Source organism: Bos grunniens, chromosome 9 (genome assembly GCF_055505025.1).
Source record: "Bos grunniens cultivar Pamir isolate PY7600 chromosome 9, Bosgru_T2T1.0, whole genome shotgun sequence".
Taxonomy (NCBI): domain Eukaryota; kingdom Metazoa; phylum Chordata; class Mammalia; order Artiodactyla; family Bovidae; genus Bos; species Bos grunniens.
In genome coordinates, this window is record NC_141173.1 from 22,136,737 (window position 1) to 22,154,915 (window position 18,179).

Below are 18,179 nucleotides of genomic sequence, written 5' to 3' on the forward strand. Positions count from 1 at the left end.
TGAAGAAGGCTGAGCACCGAAGAATTGATGCTTTTGAACTGTGGTGTTGGAGAAGACTCTTGCGAGCCCCTTGGACTGCAAGGAGATCCAACCAGTCCATTCTGAAGGAGATCAGCCCTGGGATTTCTTTGGAAGGAATGATGCTAAAGCTGAAACTCCAGTACTTTGGCCACCTCATGAGAAGAGTTGACTCATTGGAAAAGACTCTGATGCTGGGAGGGATTGGGGGCAGGAGGAGAAGGGGACAACAGAGGATGAGATGGCTGGATGGCATCACCGACTCGATGGACATGAGTTTGAGTGAACTCCGGGAGTTGGTGATGGACAGAGAGGCCTGGCATGCTGCAATTCATGGGGTCACAAAGAGTCGGACACAACTGAGTGACTGAACTGAATTGATTCTTCTTTTGATTCTTCTCATAAATATCATTTATCATATTTCAGAAATTGAGAAAAACTGCAGAGAGATTGTAGAAAATTTGAAAGTCATAGTAGAAAAACTCAAAAACAATTTAATTCCACCGCAGTGGAAAAAGGGACTTTTAACTTATGGTTAAAAACCATTCAAGCAATATATATTGTAACATACGGATTCCCAGGTGGCACAGTGGTACAAAGAATCTACCTGCCAATGCAGGAAACACAAGTGACACAGGTTTGACCCCTGAGTCAGGAAGATCCCCTGGAGGAGGAAATGGCAACCCACTCCAGTATTCTTGCCTGGAAAATTCCATGGACAGAGGAGCCTGGCAGGCTACAGTCCATGGGGTCACAGAGACCCAGACATGACTGAGGATGCACGCACAAACTCATGTTGTAATACAATATAACTATTATTAAAAAATCCAGAAATTGTAAAAATTAAAACCAGATAAGTAAAATTTTGTTAGTAAGCATTTATTGTGTACATAAGAACAGTTCACAAACTGGTAATCTTCAAACCAAAAGTGGAGAAGCTCAGGGATATGATACTGCAGAATCATATTTATAAGCCATTATAAATATAAAGTGAAAACGAGGACATCATTTAACCTTTACAATGGTTGGTCATTACAATGAGGATTTCCAGATGGCAAAGGATTGGTTAAAACTGCAGATTTTATACCATTTTAGAAAGATGAGTTAAGTTTATTTTATGATTATGAGATGAATACATATCTAAGTACACTAGAGTTAAGCACACTAAGTTAAGTACACTAAGTTAAGTTTTGTTCATGAAGTAAGCTAGATTTAGTTTTGTTTATGTGACTTAAACAACATTTAGCACAGGCGGCGGCAGGCGGCGGCAAGCGGCACACTTAGTGTGGGTGGTTGCGAGCCTCGCAGCCAAGAGGAGCTACCCCACGTCTGAGGTCAGGAGCAGAAGCAGGGAGGACCCCATGCCCGAGGGAAGGTGGCCAAGAGGAGTTACCCCACGTCTGAGGTCAGAAGTGGCGGCTGGGAGGAGCTACCCCACGTCCGAGGTCAGGGGCGGCAGCCCAGAGGAGCTACCCTGCGTCCGAGGCCAGGAGCGGCAGCCAGGAGGAGAAACCCCACCTCCAAGGAGCGGTGGCTGCATGGGTGCAAGAGGGCCTAGAGGATCGATTCCACGTTCAAGGTCAGAAGGGGCGGCGGTGAGGAGATACCCCTCGTCCAAGGTAAGGAGCAGCGGCTGCGCTTCGCTGGACCAGCCGTGAAGAGATGCCCCACATCCAAGGTAAGAGAAACCCAAGTAAGATGGTAGGTGCTGCAAGAGGGCATCAGGGGGCAAACACACTGAAACCATAATCACAGAAAACTAGTCAATCTAATCACACTAGGACCACAGCCTTGTCTAACTCAAAGAAACTAAGCCATGCCCGTGGGACCACCCAAGATGGGCGGGTCATGGTGGAGAGGTCTGACAGAATGTGGTCCACTGGAGAAGGGAATGGCAAACCACTTCAGTATTCTTGCCTTGAGAATCCTATGAACAGTATGAAAAGGCAAAATGATAGGATACTAAAAGAGGAACTCCCCACGTCAGTAGGTGCCCCATATGCTACTGGAGATCAGTGGAGAAATAACTGCAGAAAGAATGAAGGGATGGAGCCAAAGCAAAAAGAATACCCAGCTGTGGATGTGATTGGTGACAGAAGCAAGGTCCAATGCTGTAAAGAGCAATATTGCATAGGAACCTGGAATGTCAGGTCCATGAATCAAGGCAAACTGGAAGTGGTCAAACAAAAGATGGCAAGAGTGAACGTCGACATTCTAGGAATCAGCGAACTGAAATGGGCTGGAATGGGTGAATTTAACTCAGATGACCATTATATCTATTACTGAGGGCGGGAATCCCTCAGAAGAAATGGAGTAGCCATCATGTTCAACAAAAGAGTCCGAAATGCAGTACTTGGATGCAATCTCAAAAACAACATAATGATCTCTGTTCATTTCCAAGGCAAACCATTCAATATCACAGTAATCCAAGTCTATGCCCCAACCAGAAACGCTGAAGAAGCTGAAGTTGAATGGTTCTATGAAGACCTACAAGACCTTTTAGAACTAATACCCAAAAAAGATGTCCTTTTCATTATAGGGGACTGGAATGCAAAAGTAGGAAGTCAAGAAACACCTGGAGCAACAGGCAAATTTGGCCTTGGAATACGGAATGAAGCAGGGAAAAGACTAATAGAGTTTTGCCGAGAAAATGCACTGGTCATAGCAAACACCCTCTTCCAACAACACAAGAGAAGACTCTACACATGGACATCACCAGATGGTCAACACTGAAATCAGACTGATTATATTCTTTGCAGCCAAAGATGGAGAAGCTCTATACAGTCAACAAAAACAAGACCGGGAGCTGACTGTGGCTCAGATCATGAACTGCTTATTGCCAAATTCAGACTTAAATTGAAGAAAGTAGGGAAAACCACTAGACCATTCAGGTATGACCTATATCAAACCCCTTATGATTATACAGTGGAAGTGAGAAATAGATTTAAGGGCCTAGATCTGATAGAGTGCCTAATGAACTATGGACGGAGGTTCGTGACATTGTACAGGAGACAGGGATCAAGACCATCCCCATGGAAAAGAAATGCAAAAAAGCAAAATGGCTGTCTGGGGAGGCCTTACAAATAGCTGTGAAAAGAAGAGAAGCGAAAAGCAAAGGAGAAAAGGAAAGATATAAGCATCTGAATGCAGAGTTCCAAAGAATAGCAAGAAGAGATAAGAAAGCCTTTTTCAGCGATCAATGCAAAGAAATAGAGGAAAACAACAGAATGGGAAAGAGTAGAGATCTCTTCCAGAGAAGGCAATGGCACCCCACTCCAGTACTCTTGCCTGGAAAATCCCATGGATGGAGGAGCCTGGTAGGCTGCAGTCCATGGGGTCGCTAAGAGTCAGACATGACTGAGTGACTTCACTTTCACTTTTCACTTTCATGCACTGGAGAAGGAAATGGCAACCCACTCCAGTGTTCTTGCCTGGAGAATCCCAGGGACGGGGGAGCCTGGTGGGCTGCCGTCTATGGGGTCACACAGAGTCGGACACGACTGAAGTGACTTAGCAGTAGCAGAGATCTCCTCAAGAAAATCAGAGATACCAAGGTAACATTTCATGCAAAGATGGGCTGGATAAAGGACAGAAATGGTATGGACCTAACAGAAGCAGAAGATATTAAGAAGAGGTGGCAAGAGTATACAGAAGAACTGTACAAAAAAGATCTTCATGACCCAGATAATCACGATGGTGTGATCACTGACCTAGAGCCAGACATCCTGGAATGTGAAGTCAAGTGGGCCTTAGAAAGCATCACTATGAATAAAGCTAGTGGAGGTGATGGAATTCCAGTTGAGGTATTTCAAATCCTAAAAGCTGATGCTGTGAAAGTGCTGCACTCAATATGCCAGCAAATTTGGAAAACTCAGCAGTGGCCACGGGACTGGAAAAGGTCAGTTTTCATTCCAATCCCAAAGAAAGGCAATGCCAAAGAACGCTCAAACTACTGCACAATTGCACTCATCTCACACGCTAGTAAAGTAATGCTCAAAATTCTCCAAGCCAGGCTTCAGCAATATGTGAACCGTGAACTTCCAGTTGTTCAAGCTGGATTTAGAAAAGGCAGAGGAACCAGAGATCAAATTGCCAACATCCACTGGATCATCAAAAGAGCAAGAGAATTCCAGAAAAACATCTATTTCTGCTTTATTGACTATGCCAAAGCCTTTGACTGTGTGGATCACAATAAACTGTGGAAAATTCTGAACGAGATGGTAATACCAAAACACCTGACATGCCTCTTGAGAAATCTGTATGCAGGTCAGGAAGCAACATTAAGAACTGGACATGGAACAACAGACTGGTTCCAAATAGGAAAAGGAGTACGTCAAGGCTGTTTATTGTCACCCTGCTTATTTAACTTATATGCAGAATACATCATGAGAAACGCTGGACTGGAAGAAGCACAAGCTGGAATCAGGATTGCCAGGAGAAATATCAATAACCTCAGATATGCAGATGACACCACCCTTATGGCAGAAAGTGAAGAGGAACTCAAAAGCCTCTTGATGAAAGTGAAAGAGGAGAGTGAAAAAGTTGGCTTAAAATTCAACATTCAGAAAACAAAGATCATGGCATCTGGCCCCATCACTTTATGGCAAATAGATGGGGAAACAGTGGAAACAGTGTCAGACTTTATTTTTGGGGGCTCCAAAATCACTGCAGATGGTGACTGCAGCCAAAATTTAAAACACACTTATTCCTTGGAAGAAAAGTTATGACAAACCTAGATAGCATATTAAAAAGCAGAGACATTACTTTGCCAATAAAGGTCCATCTAGTCAAGGCTATGGGTTTTCCAGTGGTCATGTATGGATGTGAGAGTTGGACTGTGAAGAAATTGAGTGCTGAAGAATTGATGCTTTTGAACTGTGGTGTTGGAGAAGACTCTTGAGAGTCCCTTGGACTGCAAGGAGATCCAACCAGTCCATTCTGAATGAGATCAACCCTGGGATTTTTTGGAAGGAATGATGCTAAAGCTGAAACTCCAGTACTTTGGCCACCTCATGTGAAGAGTTGACTCATTGGAAAAAAACTCTGATGCTTGGAGGGATTGGGAGCAGGAGGATGAGATGGCTGGATGGCATCACTGACTCGATGGGTGTGAGTCTGAGTGAACTCCAGGAGTTGGTGATGGACAGGGAGGCCTGGCATGCTGCGATTCATGGGGTCACAAAGAGTTGGACACGACTGAGCAACCGGACTGAACTGAACTGATGTGCCTTAAATGGTTTTATCTTTTTGGAGGATTATCAGTCCTGGTCTGCATTTTTTAACAACTCCTCCCTTTTGGTCACTCTCTCCACAAGCTGAGCGTATGACCAACCAGTATAGTGCTACTTTCAGGTACCACTATGGACACAGTCATTCAGACAGACGGTCATGTAGCTGCTGTTACATGACTAACAGTTGCATCATCATAACAGATATTGATACATGTGGTTGGATCAGTGAGTCCTTTGACGTCTAATCTTGATGATACCATTTGAGACGTGAGTGGCAGCTGCGATGTGTTTAAAAGCCTTGAGAGGATACAATGCACTAGGGAAGTTGTTAATACAATGACTGTGAACAGGATAATAGCCAAGGATTTAAAATAACCCAGAGCAGACATTCCCAGGAGTAAAAATTGAAATAAATCAAATGAGTTATAATCAGATTCATGTTTCACATTTCTAAGTCAACTTACATATGCAGAGTAATATGCACTTGGGTTTGCTTTTTTTCTGAATTATTTACCAAGCACAACATGTTGTATGAGCATCTCATATTCTCACGATTACTTAGGAAAGGATGGCCTGAGGATGTTTTAATTCAGGAGACAGTGTTGCAGGTGAACTTCCACCTAAATTAGACCACTCTATGATTTGAGCAATCAAGCAATTTAGTAAAAAGAATTTCTATGGAAACCAAAGAAAAACAATGGTTAATAGTTGGAGCAAAATATAAACCCAGTATCTGAAATGAAGAGGTGCTAATTAAGAAAATTTCTAGTTTTGAATTCAAAGCATCTTTAGATGGTAAATGTGGGTGGCAGTTTCAATCTGATGAACCCTCTGAGTTTGCAGTTTGACTGTCTTTGATCATATCCATGGGTGTTCCGCTGAACTCTTTGGAGTGTCCCATACAACAACAAGTTGAAGGTTGTTTGAAGGTTGTCCATATATCATCTGTTACGATTTCTCTGAAGTTTACATGGAAATAACAATATCTCAAAGACAATGAAGAAGATTAGAATCTAATAATAGGTATACTATAGATTTCCATTAAAACCATTTTTGTCTGTATTTATATATTTTTGTCTACATTTTGTAAAAGTACTTTTATCAAAAATAGTTACAGTGAGCCTAATTTGTTTATAAGTCTAGCCTCATTAAGTATGGCCTGATTATTTACATGAAAGTAGCAAGAATAGTGGAGAAGACAATGGCACCCCATTCCAGTACTCTTGCCTGGAAAATCCCATGGACAGAGGAGCCTGGTAGGCTGCAGTCCATGGGGTCACTAGGAGTCGGACACGACTGAGCGACTTCACTTTCATACATTGGAGAAGGAAATGTTCTTGCCTGGAGAATCCCAGGGACGGCAGAGCCTGGTGGGCTTCCATCTTTGGGGTTGCATAGAGTTGGACACGACTGAAGCGACTTAGCAGCAGCAGCAGCAGCAGCAGCAGTAGCAGCAAGAATAGTGATTACATGTATATTTTCAAATATAACGTTTTAGTCAAAGCTTTGCTAATATCCAATGTGTTTATTAGCTCCATAAGGTTAACATTCAGTACTTAAAATTCTCAAGTAATAATAAATTCAGATGAGAACTTTAAAAGTCTCTGGGCAGAGAAGCCAAGTTAGAGACTTTCCCAATTGTGTTCTATTGTAGGGAGAACAGATCATTTAAGAACTTTTGTAAATACTTGTATTGTCATGAAAAATAAGAATATTTAATAAATGTTTCTGAGTTCTAGAGGAAATAGATAAGGAGGAAAAGATAAATGTTTCAATCTTTGCTTATAAAGGTATATTTTGCCAAACTGTTGCAAGTTATAGATAGCTTAAAATTAAGGAGAAAAGTAGTTTGTTTAAATCTGGGGGGGGAGGTGGGGGGAGACGGCACTAAAGCACTAGCACTATTTCAAGCAAAGTCATAAACATTATAACCATCTTCAATTGTTCATTTTTATGTAAACAATTCTTATTTTTCTTGATCTCAGACTAGCAGTTATTTGAATTAGTCAATTTTTCCGTTAAAAATTCTCACTGAATTCAGCGTTTTGATCTAAAAGTTAATAGAAACTTGTATTCTAGAGCCATCGTCAAGTACTTTTCCATGAACCTGCTTGAAAGTGAAACAAGTTCGCCTGTAGTTGATTGTAAATGCTTTCAGAGGAGAATCAAGGGCAAAACAGTAATTGCCAGTGAATGACAAAAGACCTAGAAAAAGCTACAGTAAACCATATAAGAGATAACATCAAACATACTAACATTTGCATTATGGGGATCCGAGAAGGAGGAGAGAGAGGAAAAGGGACAGAAAACATTTAAAGAAATCAAGATTGAAAACTTCCCTAACCTGACAACAAAAGTAGACATTACATAATGATTAAAAGAGCAATCCAAGAAGAAGATGTAACAGTTATAACGACATATGCACCCAACATAAAAGTACCTAAATTCATAAAGCAAATACTAACGGACATAAAGGGAGAAATTGACAGTAACACAATAATAATAGGGGATGTTAACTCCACACTTAAATCAATGGATGCATCATCTAGACAGAAAATCTATAGGGACACACTGGCTTTAAGTGATACATTCAACCAAATGGACTTAATAGATTTAAATAGAATATTCCATCCAGAAGCAGCAGAATACACATTCCTTTTAAAGGCATGGTAAACATTTTCCAGGTTGGATCACATGCTGGCCACAAAAAAACACCTCATAAATTTAATAAAATTGAAATAATATCAAGTTTCTTTTCCAATCAAAACATTATAAGAAATCAGCTATATAAAAAAATGAAAAAAATAGAAACATGTGGAGGCTAAATACTATGCTACTAAACAACAGATGGATCACTGAACAAATCAAAGGGGAAATAAAAATATACCTGGAGATAAATGAAAGCAAAAAGAAATCATAATGATCAGAAAAGAAATAAATGAAATAGAGACAGAAAAATAATAGAAAAGATCAATGAAACTGAGATCCAGTTATTTGGGAAGATAAACAAAATTAATAAACTTTTAGCCATACTCATTAAAGACAGAGAGAGCCCAAATGAATAAAATCATAAATTAAAAAGAAGTTGAAACCAACACTACAGAAATAAAAGAATCATAAGAGGCTACTATGAACCATTATCTGTCAATAAAATGGACAATCTAGAAGAAATGGGCAAATTTTTAGACACATACTAAATCCCCACATTGAATCAGGAAGAAATAAAACAGCTACCAGCAATGAAACTGAATCAGGAAAAAAAAAAAAAAAAAAAAAAAAACTCCTAACAAAAGTCTGGGACTAGAAGGCTTCACAGGAGAATTCTCCCTAATATTTACAGAACATTAGGTAGGACCTATCCTTCTCACATTATTCCAAAAAATTTCATATAGAGGAACACGTCTCACTTATTCTACAAGGCCAGCATCACTCTGATACCAAAAGCAGACAAAAATATCACAATAAAAAATACAGGCCAATATAATTGATGAACATAGATGCAAAAATCCTCAACAAAATACTAGCAAATAAAATCCAACAATATTAAAAGGATCATACACCATGATCAAGTGGGATTTATCCCAAGAATGCAAGGATTCTTTAATATCTGCAAATCAGTCTGATAGTCCACAGTAACAAATTGAAGAATAAAAACCATATGATCATCTCAGTAGATGGAGAAAAAGCTTTTGATAAAAACTCATCCATTTATGATAAAAACTTTCCAGAAAGTGATCATAGAGAGAACCTACCTCAACATAATAAACGCCATTTACAACAAACTCACAACAAACATTAATCTCAATGGTGAAAAGCTGAAAACATTTCCTCTAAGCTCAGGAACAAGACAAGGATGTCCACTCTAACCACTTTTTTTCAATAGTGTTGGAGGTTCTAACCGCAAGCAATTACAAAAGAAAAAATAAATAAATGGCATCCAAATCAGAAAGGAAAAGTAAATTTTCTCCATTTACAGATGATACAATCTTATTATGTACTTTTGAAAGTCCCCAAAACTACAGTTATCTCCTTTTCTGAACAGAAGGATGACTTACTAAGAAGCTTCCACAAACACAGGTATGCAAAATAAACTCAGAAAGTTCAAACTGCAAAAAAAAAAAAAAAAAAAGAGCTTGAATCCAGTGGAAACTTATCCTAGGACCCTGAGATAAGTGAGAAAGCAGTGAGTGCAAGGGGCTCTTGGGTACCAGCACATGGTTGCACATCAGCCTCACAGTCACTGAGGGGCGTCTTCTTTGGTTCCCATTTCTGACCCCAAGAACCATCAAAAATCCAGTAACAGTAAAATTAAAACCAGATCAATAAAATAGTGTTTGTTGTGCATACAAGAGCAGTTCATGAACTAAGAGTCTTCAGACTAAAACTGTAATTAAGCTCAGAGGCATAATACTGCAGGGATGGCTTATAAAGCAAAAATGAGGAAACTGTTTAACTCTTACAGTAATTGGTTATTACACTGGGGGTTTCCAGATGACAGAGGACTGGTTAAAAATGATTTATCTCAAACCATTTTGGGAAAATGAGTTAAGTTTCTATTGTGATTATCAGAGGAATACATTTACAAGAAATGACCTAAGTTTCACTTATTTTCATGAAATAAGTTAGATTTAGTTTTGCTAACATGACTTAGGGGCTTCCTAGATGGCAGTGGTAAAGAATCTGCCTACCAATGCAGGAGACGCAGGAGACTCAGGTTCAATCCCTGGGGTGGGAAGATTCCCTGGAGGACGAAATGGCAACCCACCCATATTCTTGCCTGGAAAATTCCATGGACAGAGGAGCCTGGTGGGCTACAGTCCATGGGATCGCAAAGAGGCGGACGTGACTGAGCACGCACGCGTGCGCGCGCACAACATGGCTTGGGCAGTTTGCAAGCCTGGTCTCCAATTTATTTTAACACTATTATTTAATGTAAGGGTTTGTTAAGTTTCAAAATATTTCAACAATGATGGCTTAAAATATCCGTTTAACAACTAGAAATTCTGGTATTTAAAAGTTCTTTTTCAAAGTATAATACTTCAGATGCAAACTCCAGCCTGAGAGAAGAAACAGAATGTGTTAAAGATTTCTAGTAGGCTCAACAGTTTAACATTGACAATAGATGAACCATTGTTTTTTATTTTATTTTTGCCTGGGAAATGAGTATTCTCTTCCCAAATAGGTCTCCTATAACTGAAATGGAAAAAAATATTTGAGTAGCTTAGGGAAAAAAAAAATCTCTTTTACACAACTCTCACCCAGTAAATCTTTAAATATTTGTTAAATTAACAGATTTATCCTCAGAGTAGAAATGTGTATGACTGTTTTGGTTAAATTATTACAAATTCTGTTAGGCAGATTCAGAATTAGTATAATTCTTCTTTCTTGATGTTGTATAGCAAAGTGGAGAAGAACATAGACTTTAGAGGATAAAAGTTTTTATTTAATTAATCCTCCAATTCTTATTAGCTACATGATAACAACTTGTTTAATCTAACTAAACTTCAGTTTCTGCTCCTGAAAAATGAAGACTATAGCACCTATCTCTTTGGTTTAGGTCAAATATGACTGTGAAACATTTAATACAGTAACCCCAAGTAGTACCTGTTAACTATTGCTATGTTCTGCAACAGTTTTTAATGGTATTCATATAAGCAAAATGAAATGTAAATTTATCACAACATCAAACTACTGCTAAACAGTAATAGAAGAAATTTAAGCTTTCTTTTATCAAATAATGAATGATGCTGAATGATGTCGACTTTTCTGTTGCTAACAAGTCAAATTTGGTTTGCTTTACACATATTGAATTTCAGCGCTCTTTCTAGGGTACCTGGGGTCAGCATCATGTACCCAGATTTCTCAGGGGAGTTTAAGTCAGGTAAGAAGATCCTTGCACAGAGGCAGGGCAGATCTAGTGATCTCTAGGATGTAGACTGAAGAAAGTGCCAAGTGGAATTAATTTTACAGATGCTGTTGATGAGCATGGACAGCTAGAAAGTCCTTGAACAGGAGTGGATGGCATGAGCCATTATTCTCAGCGAGTGACCTTTCTTGCAAAGATGGACAACAGGTGTGATATTCATGGAAATGACAGAGAAGGATGACTCACCTGCATTTCAATTTACATTACTTGTAGGGAGTAGGAATGTTCCAATTCAGAAGAGAGACAAAAGTTTCTATTATTCCTTTGGCCAGCTCTTTTGGTTTGTCTTTGACCCTGCTTATCTCCAAATTAGATAAAGTAACAGAAATAGAGGTAAGGTTCATAGAGAGACCAAGATAAAAGAAAAGCCTGTGAAAATTCTGTCAGAATAGGATGGGAGAACTGCCCTGACTGAAAGGAACATGATCCAACTGTCACAAACTGAATAGGAGAAGAACCAGGACATATAATAGCTATTTTCTTTCTACTTCAGAGAAGTATAACTACACATTTTTTTTTCTTTCTCAACTTAAACACTAGTAATGTGGGATTCTTTCAAAATATTTGAGATTTGTCTAGCACCTAGAAAATCTACTAAGACTTCCAATCTCTTCCTAGGCAAATAAGACTTGAGCCATTACTTTTTCCCCTTTCAGTTTGTTATCTTAATTTTGTTAAGGGAGCTTAAAGACTTTATTAGCTAAAAACAAGGAAAGATCTGAATGGTGACAGATAATGGTGAGTGATAATATGGCAGGGTAATATACAGAAAGACTGTACTATTTTGGAAACGAGGATGAAACCGACAGACCAAGCACAGCACATGCTCACATCAGTAACCAAACAACAGAGGGCCACTCTTTCCTTGACCAAAAGTATAAATATTTTGTGCTTTTAATCTGCTCACATAACTGAGTCTTACCAGTCCTTGGAAATCTGTGACAAAAAGGATCTCTTGCCCAATTTTCCTAAATGAACCTTTTAGGAGAAAGACTGAAACATATTACCTCTCCTCCCTCTCTCAAAGAGCTCAAAGCATGTTCAAATGAATGAATGAGTGAATAAACAAATAAGTAAATAAATCAATGCCTGGCTTAGTTATGACTATTTAGCTCTCCCTGATACATGTTCCCTCCTAGCAGCCTCGTAATCAGCTGCAGCTAAAACAATTTGAAATGGTTTGCTCTCATTGTCATCATTTGACCCTTGTTTCTGAACTCAGCCCAGCATTTTTCTTATCACTGCATGAGGCACCATAAATTATAGTTCCAGGAACACTTCATTGACCTGCTTGCAGAGACTGTTTAAAGGGAATGAGTGTGGGGTTTTGGCACCAGTGACTTGCTCTGTTATGGCTCAGTAAACAGGAACTATAAAAGACTGACTCTCTGTCTATGGTTTTGAGAAGAGTTCAAAGCCTGTGTTAGATACTTTCCTGCTGCTGAAGAATGGAGACATTCCCAAAATGCAGGGGAAAAACATGTAGACTTACAACTGAAAGTTGATCTCAGATTTATACAAAATGGGATTTTTTTATTGTCTAAATAATGACTACAATGCAGTTTCCCTTGAACTAGACACAGCATAAAATATATTTCCAAAAGTTTACTTAGAATAGTCATCCTAATGTAAAGCTACAAGCTCTTGTGTTCTTCCAGTTTCTATGTGATATTCATCAAATACCCATTTCTAAGATAGCAACCCATACCTATAGACATCCTAGGATATCAGGGCAAATGAATATATGAGTAGAAATAAATCATGATTTATAATAATAAATTATGTTAGCAGCATATATGTTTAACTGATTTTAAATTGTGAAAATTCTTAAACATGTTTCTTCCCTGGTGGCTCAGACGGTAAAGAATATTTCTGCGATGCAGGAGATCTGGATTCAATCCCTAGGTCGGAAAGATCCCCTGGAAAAGGGAATGGCTACCCACTGCAGTATTCTTGCCTGGAGAATTTCACCGACAGAGAAGACTGGTAGGCTACAGTCCATGGGGCTGCAAAGAGTTGGACTTGACTAAGCAACTAACACTTTCTTTCACTTTCAAGTAGTTTAAGGATTCTAAATATGATAAATTCTACTCACAGTTCTCATGAATATTTGTGTCCATTTTTTAAGTCCCAGGTGAAATAGAATATTGAGTGGAGAGAAACCCACTTTGGTCAATCCAGGAATAAGTCAAATGAAGGGAAAGACTCCAGTTAGAATATAGGCAACTCCATTCTTATTTGATTCTTCAACTTTCATTGACTGCTTTAGTAGTTCACAGATGAAAAGTCTGTGTTAAAATATACCACCCAAGACTGACATAAAAGTTCAATGAATGTCTAAAGCAGTCAGCCAATCACAGAAGGAAGACTGATACTAAAACTGGGTCATAACAGATGGTTCACAAGACCACGGCATCTGTCTACATCCCAGGCAACCAGAAGGTGAATAAAACAAAAGCATTTGTGTTTAGGGGTCTTCCTTGGTGGTCCAGTGGTTAAGAATCCTCTTTCCAATGCAGGGGATAGGGGTTTAATCCCTGACTGGGGAAATGAGATCCACCTAAGCCCATGCACCACAACCAGTGAGACGCCTATATGCCCCAACAAAGAGCCTACATGTGGTAACAGAAGATCCCAGATGCCAAAACTGAGACCAAAAGCAGCCAAAAAGAAATAAATAAATGTGCTTAGGCGCATTTTTATGAATGAGGTTTGGAAGTGGAAGATTCACTTTTATCCCATTCTGCTACCTATAATTCAATCACATGTCTACATTAACTTCAAGGAGGGGCTTCTCTGGTGGCTGAGTGGTAAAGAATCCATCTGCCAATGCAAGAGACACTGGTTGGGCTCCTGGGTCAGGAAGATCCTCTGAAAAAGGAAATGGCAACCTACTCCTGTATTCTTGCCTGGAAAATCCCCATGGACAGAGGAGTCTGGTGGGCTATATTCCATGGGCTCTGAAGAATCAGACACGACTTAGTGACCAAATAAACTTCAAGGAAAGCTGGTTATACACACAAGTTGTGTGCCCAGGAAAATGAAGAGAATATGAATTTTAGTGAATGTACAATAATTCTTTCCATACAGTTAATCCTCAAACTTTTCTAAGTTTGAATCTTGAATACATTCAGATAGTCTTTTTTTTTTTTTAATGTGAATAAGTCAATAAGGTGAAGAAGATCAAGGTTCCAGGAAAAAGAAAGTATAAATGGTTTCCTATAAGGTATATTTCATGCAAACATGGGCACAATAAAGGACAGAAATGGTATGGACCTAACAGAAGCAGTAGATATTAAGAAGAGGTGGCATGAATGCAGAGAAGAACTATATAAAAAAGATCTTCATGATCTATCACAATAGTGTGATCACTCACCTAGAGCCAGATATTCTGAAATGCAAAGTCAACTAGGCCTTAGGAAGCATCACTAGGAACAAAGCTAGTAGAGGTGGTGGAATTCCAGTTGAGCTATTTCAAATCCTAAAAGATGATGCTGTGAAAGTGCTACACTCAATATGCCAGCAAATTTAGAAAACTCACAGTGGACATGGGACTGAAAAAGGTCAGTTTTCATTCCAATCCCAAAGAAAAGCAATGCAAAACAATGCTCAAACTACCGCACAATTGCACTCATCTCACACACTGGTGAAGTAATGCTCAAAATTCTCCAAGTCAGGCTTCAAAGGTACATAAGCCATGAACTTCCAGATGTTCAAGCTGGATTTAGAAAAGGCAGAGGAGCCAGAGATCAAATTGCCAACACCCACTGGACCATCTAAAAAGCAAGAGAGTTCTAGGAAAACATCTACTTCTGCTTTATTGACTATGCCAAAGCATTTGACTGTGTGGATCACAACAAACTGGTAAATTCTGAAAGAGATGGGAATACCAAACCACCTTACCTAACTTCTGAGAAATCTGTATACAGGTCAAGAAGCAACAGTTAGAACTGGGCATGGAACAACAGACTGGTTCCAAATTGGGAAAGGAGTATTTCAAAGCTGTATATTGTCATCCTCCTTATTTAACTTATATGCAGAGTACATTATGTGAAATGCCAGGCTGGAGGAAGCACAAGCTGGAATCAAGATTGCCAGGAGAAATATCAATAACCTCAGATATGCAGATGACACTACCCTTATGCCAGAAAGTGAAGAAGAACTAAAGAGCCTTTTAATGAAGGTGAAAGAGGAGAGTGAAAAAGTTGGCTTAAAACTCAACATTCAGAAAACTAAGATCATGGCATCCGGTCCCATCACTTCATGGCAAATAGATGGGGAAACAATGGAAACAGTGAGAGACTTTATTTTGGGGGGCTCCAAAATCACTGCAGATGGTAACTGCAGCCATGAAATTAAAAGATGCTTGCTCTTTGGAAGAAAATCTATGACTAACCTAGACAGCATATTAAAAAGCAGGATATTACTTTGCCAACAAAGGTCTGTCTAGTCAAAGCTATGGTTTTTCGAGTAGTCGTGTATGGATGTGAGAGTTGGACTATACAGAAAGCCGAGCACTGAATAATTGATACTTTTGAACTGTGGTGTTGGAGAAGACTCTTCAGAGTCCCTTGGACTGCAAGGAGATCCAACCAGTATATTCTAAAGGAAATCAGTCCTGAATATTCATTGGAAAGACTGATGCTGAAGCTGAAACTCCAAAGAACTGACTCATTTGAAAAGATGCTGATGCTGGGAAAAATTGAAGGTGGGAGGAGAAGAGGATGACAGAGGATGAGATGGTTGGATGGCATCACCGACTCGATGCACATGAGTTTGAGCAAGCTCTGAGAGTTGGTGATGGACAGGGAAGCCTGGCATGCTGCAGTCCATGGGGTCACAAAAAGTTGGACACGACTGAGTGACTGAACTGAACTGAACGGTACATCATGAGAACGTCTAGGTCACCTCTGAGGAGAAAAACAAAATTGATACCCAGGAGTATTTTAGCCCGTTACATGAGAAATTATGTCAACATGAACATCACAGTGATTTTACCAAAGATTCATAAACATCTTTCTCTTGGAGTCTTTAATCACTAGCAGAATGTTTAGGTGTTTGAGACTATTGAACAAGCTTATTTTGTAATTATTTGAAAACTAAAATCCCATCTGTAGTCAAGAGTTCCCATTTTTTTTTAAGTCTGTTCTGCATAAATTACACTCTAATTTCAGTTATAATTTTCCTATTCAAAGCATTGTCATTCAAATAAAAATACACTCAGTCTTAAAAGTTAAAAATTAAAATATATGATATTTTTTCCTCTTTAAGTATGTCTTAGTTAATAACATAAGATTAACATTATAGATACATTAGAGATACATTGTTTGAGGAAGAATTAAATCTATGCCTAAAAATCATTATTTCTTTGATTTTTTTTCAAGAAAATAAATTCTCTTCACTCAGCATGTGTATTAATTTATCTAATTCTTTGAATATACGATTAAGATAATTGGGACATTTTGCCAAATTCTGAATGAAAATGGCAATGAGCCATTTTCCCATTTCCTATGAATATTTGAGGGGAATTGATGGCAATTAAACCTAATAAATCTTTTGTTTTCATTTTTGATTGAACATTTTATTTTGAGATAATTGGAGATTCACTTCTAGTTGTAAGAAGTAATACAAGGAGATATTTTGAATCCTTTACTCAATTTTCACCAAAGCTTGCAGAACAATAGTATAATATCACCACTAGGATATTGACATTGATATAATCCACTGGTCTTACTCAAATTTCCTCAGTTTTATTTGCATTAATTGTGTGTATGTGTGTGTGTGTTCATTTCTGTGCAATTTACCATGTGTGTGTTTGTGTACCTACCACCACAGTCAAGATGCAGAAAGTTCCTTCAGAACAATGATTCCTGACTGTATTCTTTCATTATCAAGTCCACCTCCCAATCCTTCACTACCCTTCACCTTCCCTAACTCCTGGCAATCACTAATCTGTTCTCTACTTCTATAATTTTTTCATTTCTAGAATATTATATAAATAGAATCATACAGTATATGTGAAAATGAGTTTATTTCACTCTATGTAATTCTCCTGAAACTTACTCAAGTTGTTGTGTATACTACTAATAAAATTTTTAAATGTTAATAAAACAAATATAATCTTATTCTTAACCTAGTTTTAGAATCACTAACTGACTTTTTTCTTCTTTTAATGGACTAGTTTAGTGCTTCTTAGTCACCTAGAAGCCTGTTAAATTAAAATAGCTTGTTGTACTTGCCTCTAGAGCTTCTGACAAAGTAGCCTGAGAATGTACCCTGGTGGCTCAGATGGTAAAGAATCTGCCTTCATTGCAAGAGACCCAGATTCAATCCCTGGGCTGTGAAGATCCCCTGGAAAAGGGAATGTCTACCCACTCCAATATTCTTGCCTGAAGAATGCCATGGGCAGAGGAGTCTGACAGTCTATAGTCAATGGGGTTGCAAAGAATCGGACATGAGTGAGTGACTAAGCACATAAAAGGCTGATGCTGCTGGCTCTGCTTTGAATAGCGCTGTTTAAATTTACATCAATAACTAAGAGAGCTCATCCTAATTCATGTTTGAAATATTGTTCTAAAAGAATTCATTCTCACTTGTCTCTACCCAAAAGTTGTGGGTCTGAGAGAGAAGGTAATCTGCTCTCAGACTTCTCAAGGAATACTCCATGGTTCCCAGGAGGAAAACAGATTTTCTAAATCATATACTAAATAAACAAATAGAAAACAGACAATTTACAAAGGAGGAAATATAAATATTCATAAACATATGAAAAATGTTTCTCAGTAGTAATTAAGGAAATGCAAATTAAAGAAGTGAGTTCATAACATCTTATAAGAAAATCATTTAAAATTTTAGTAACATGACATGTTGGTAAGAGAACAGAGAAACATGCAGCCATAATATATAGGGGGTACAACTACTTTAATGGGTAATTTTTCATAATTTAGTAACATTAAGTATGCCTTATGATTCAGCTATGGCAGTACCAGATCTCTTCTCTGTAA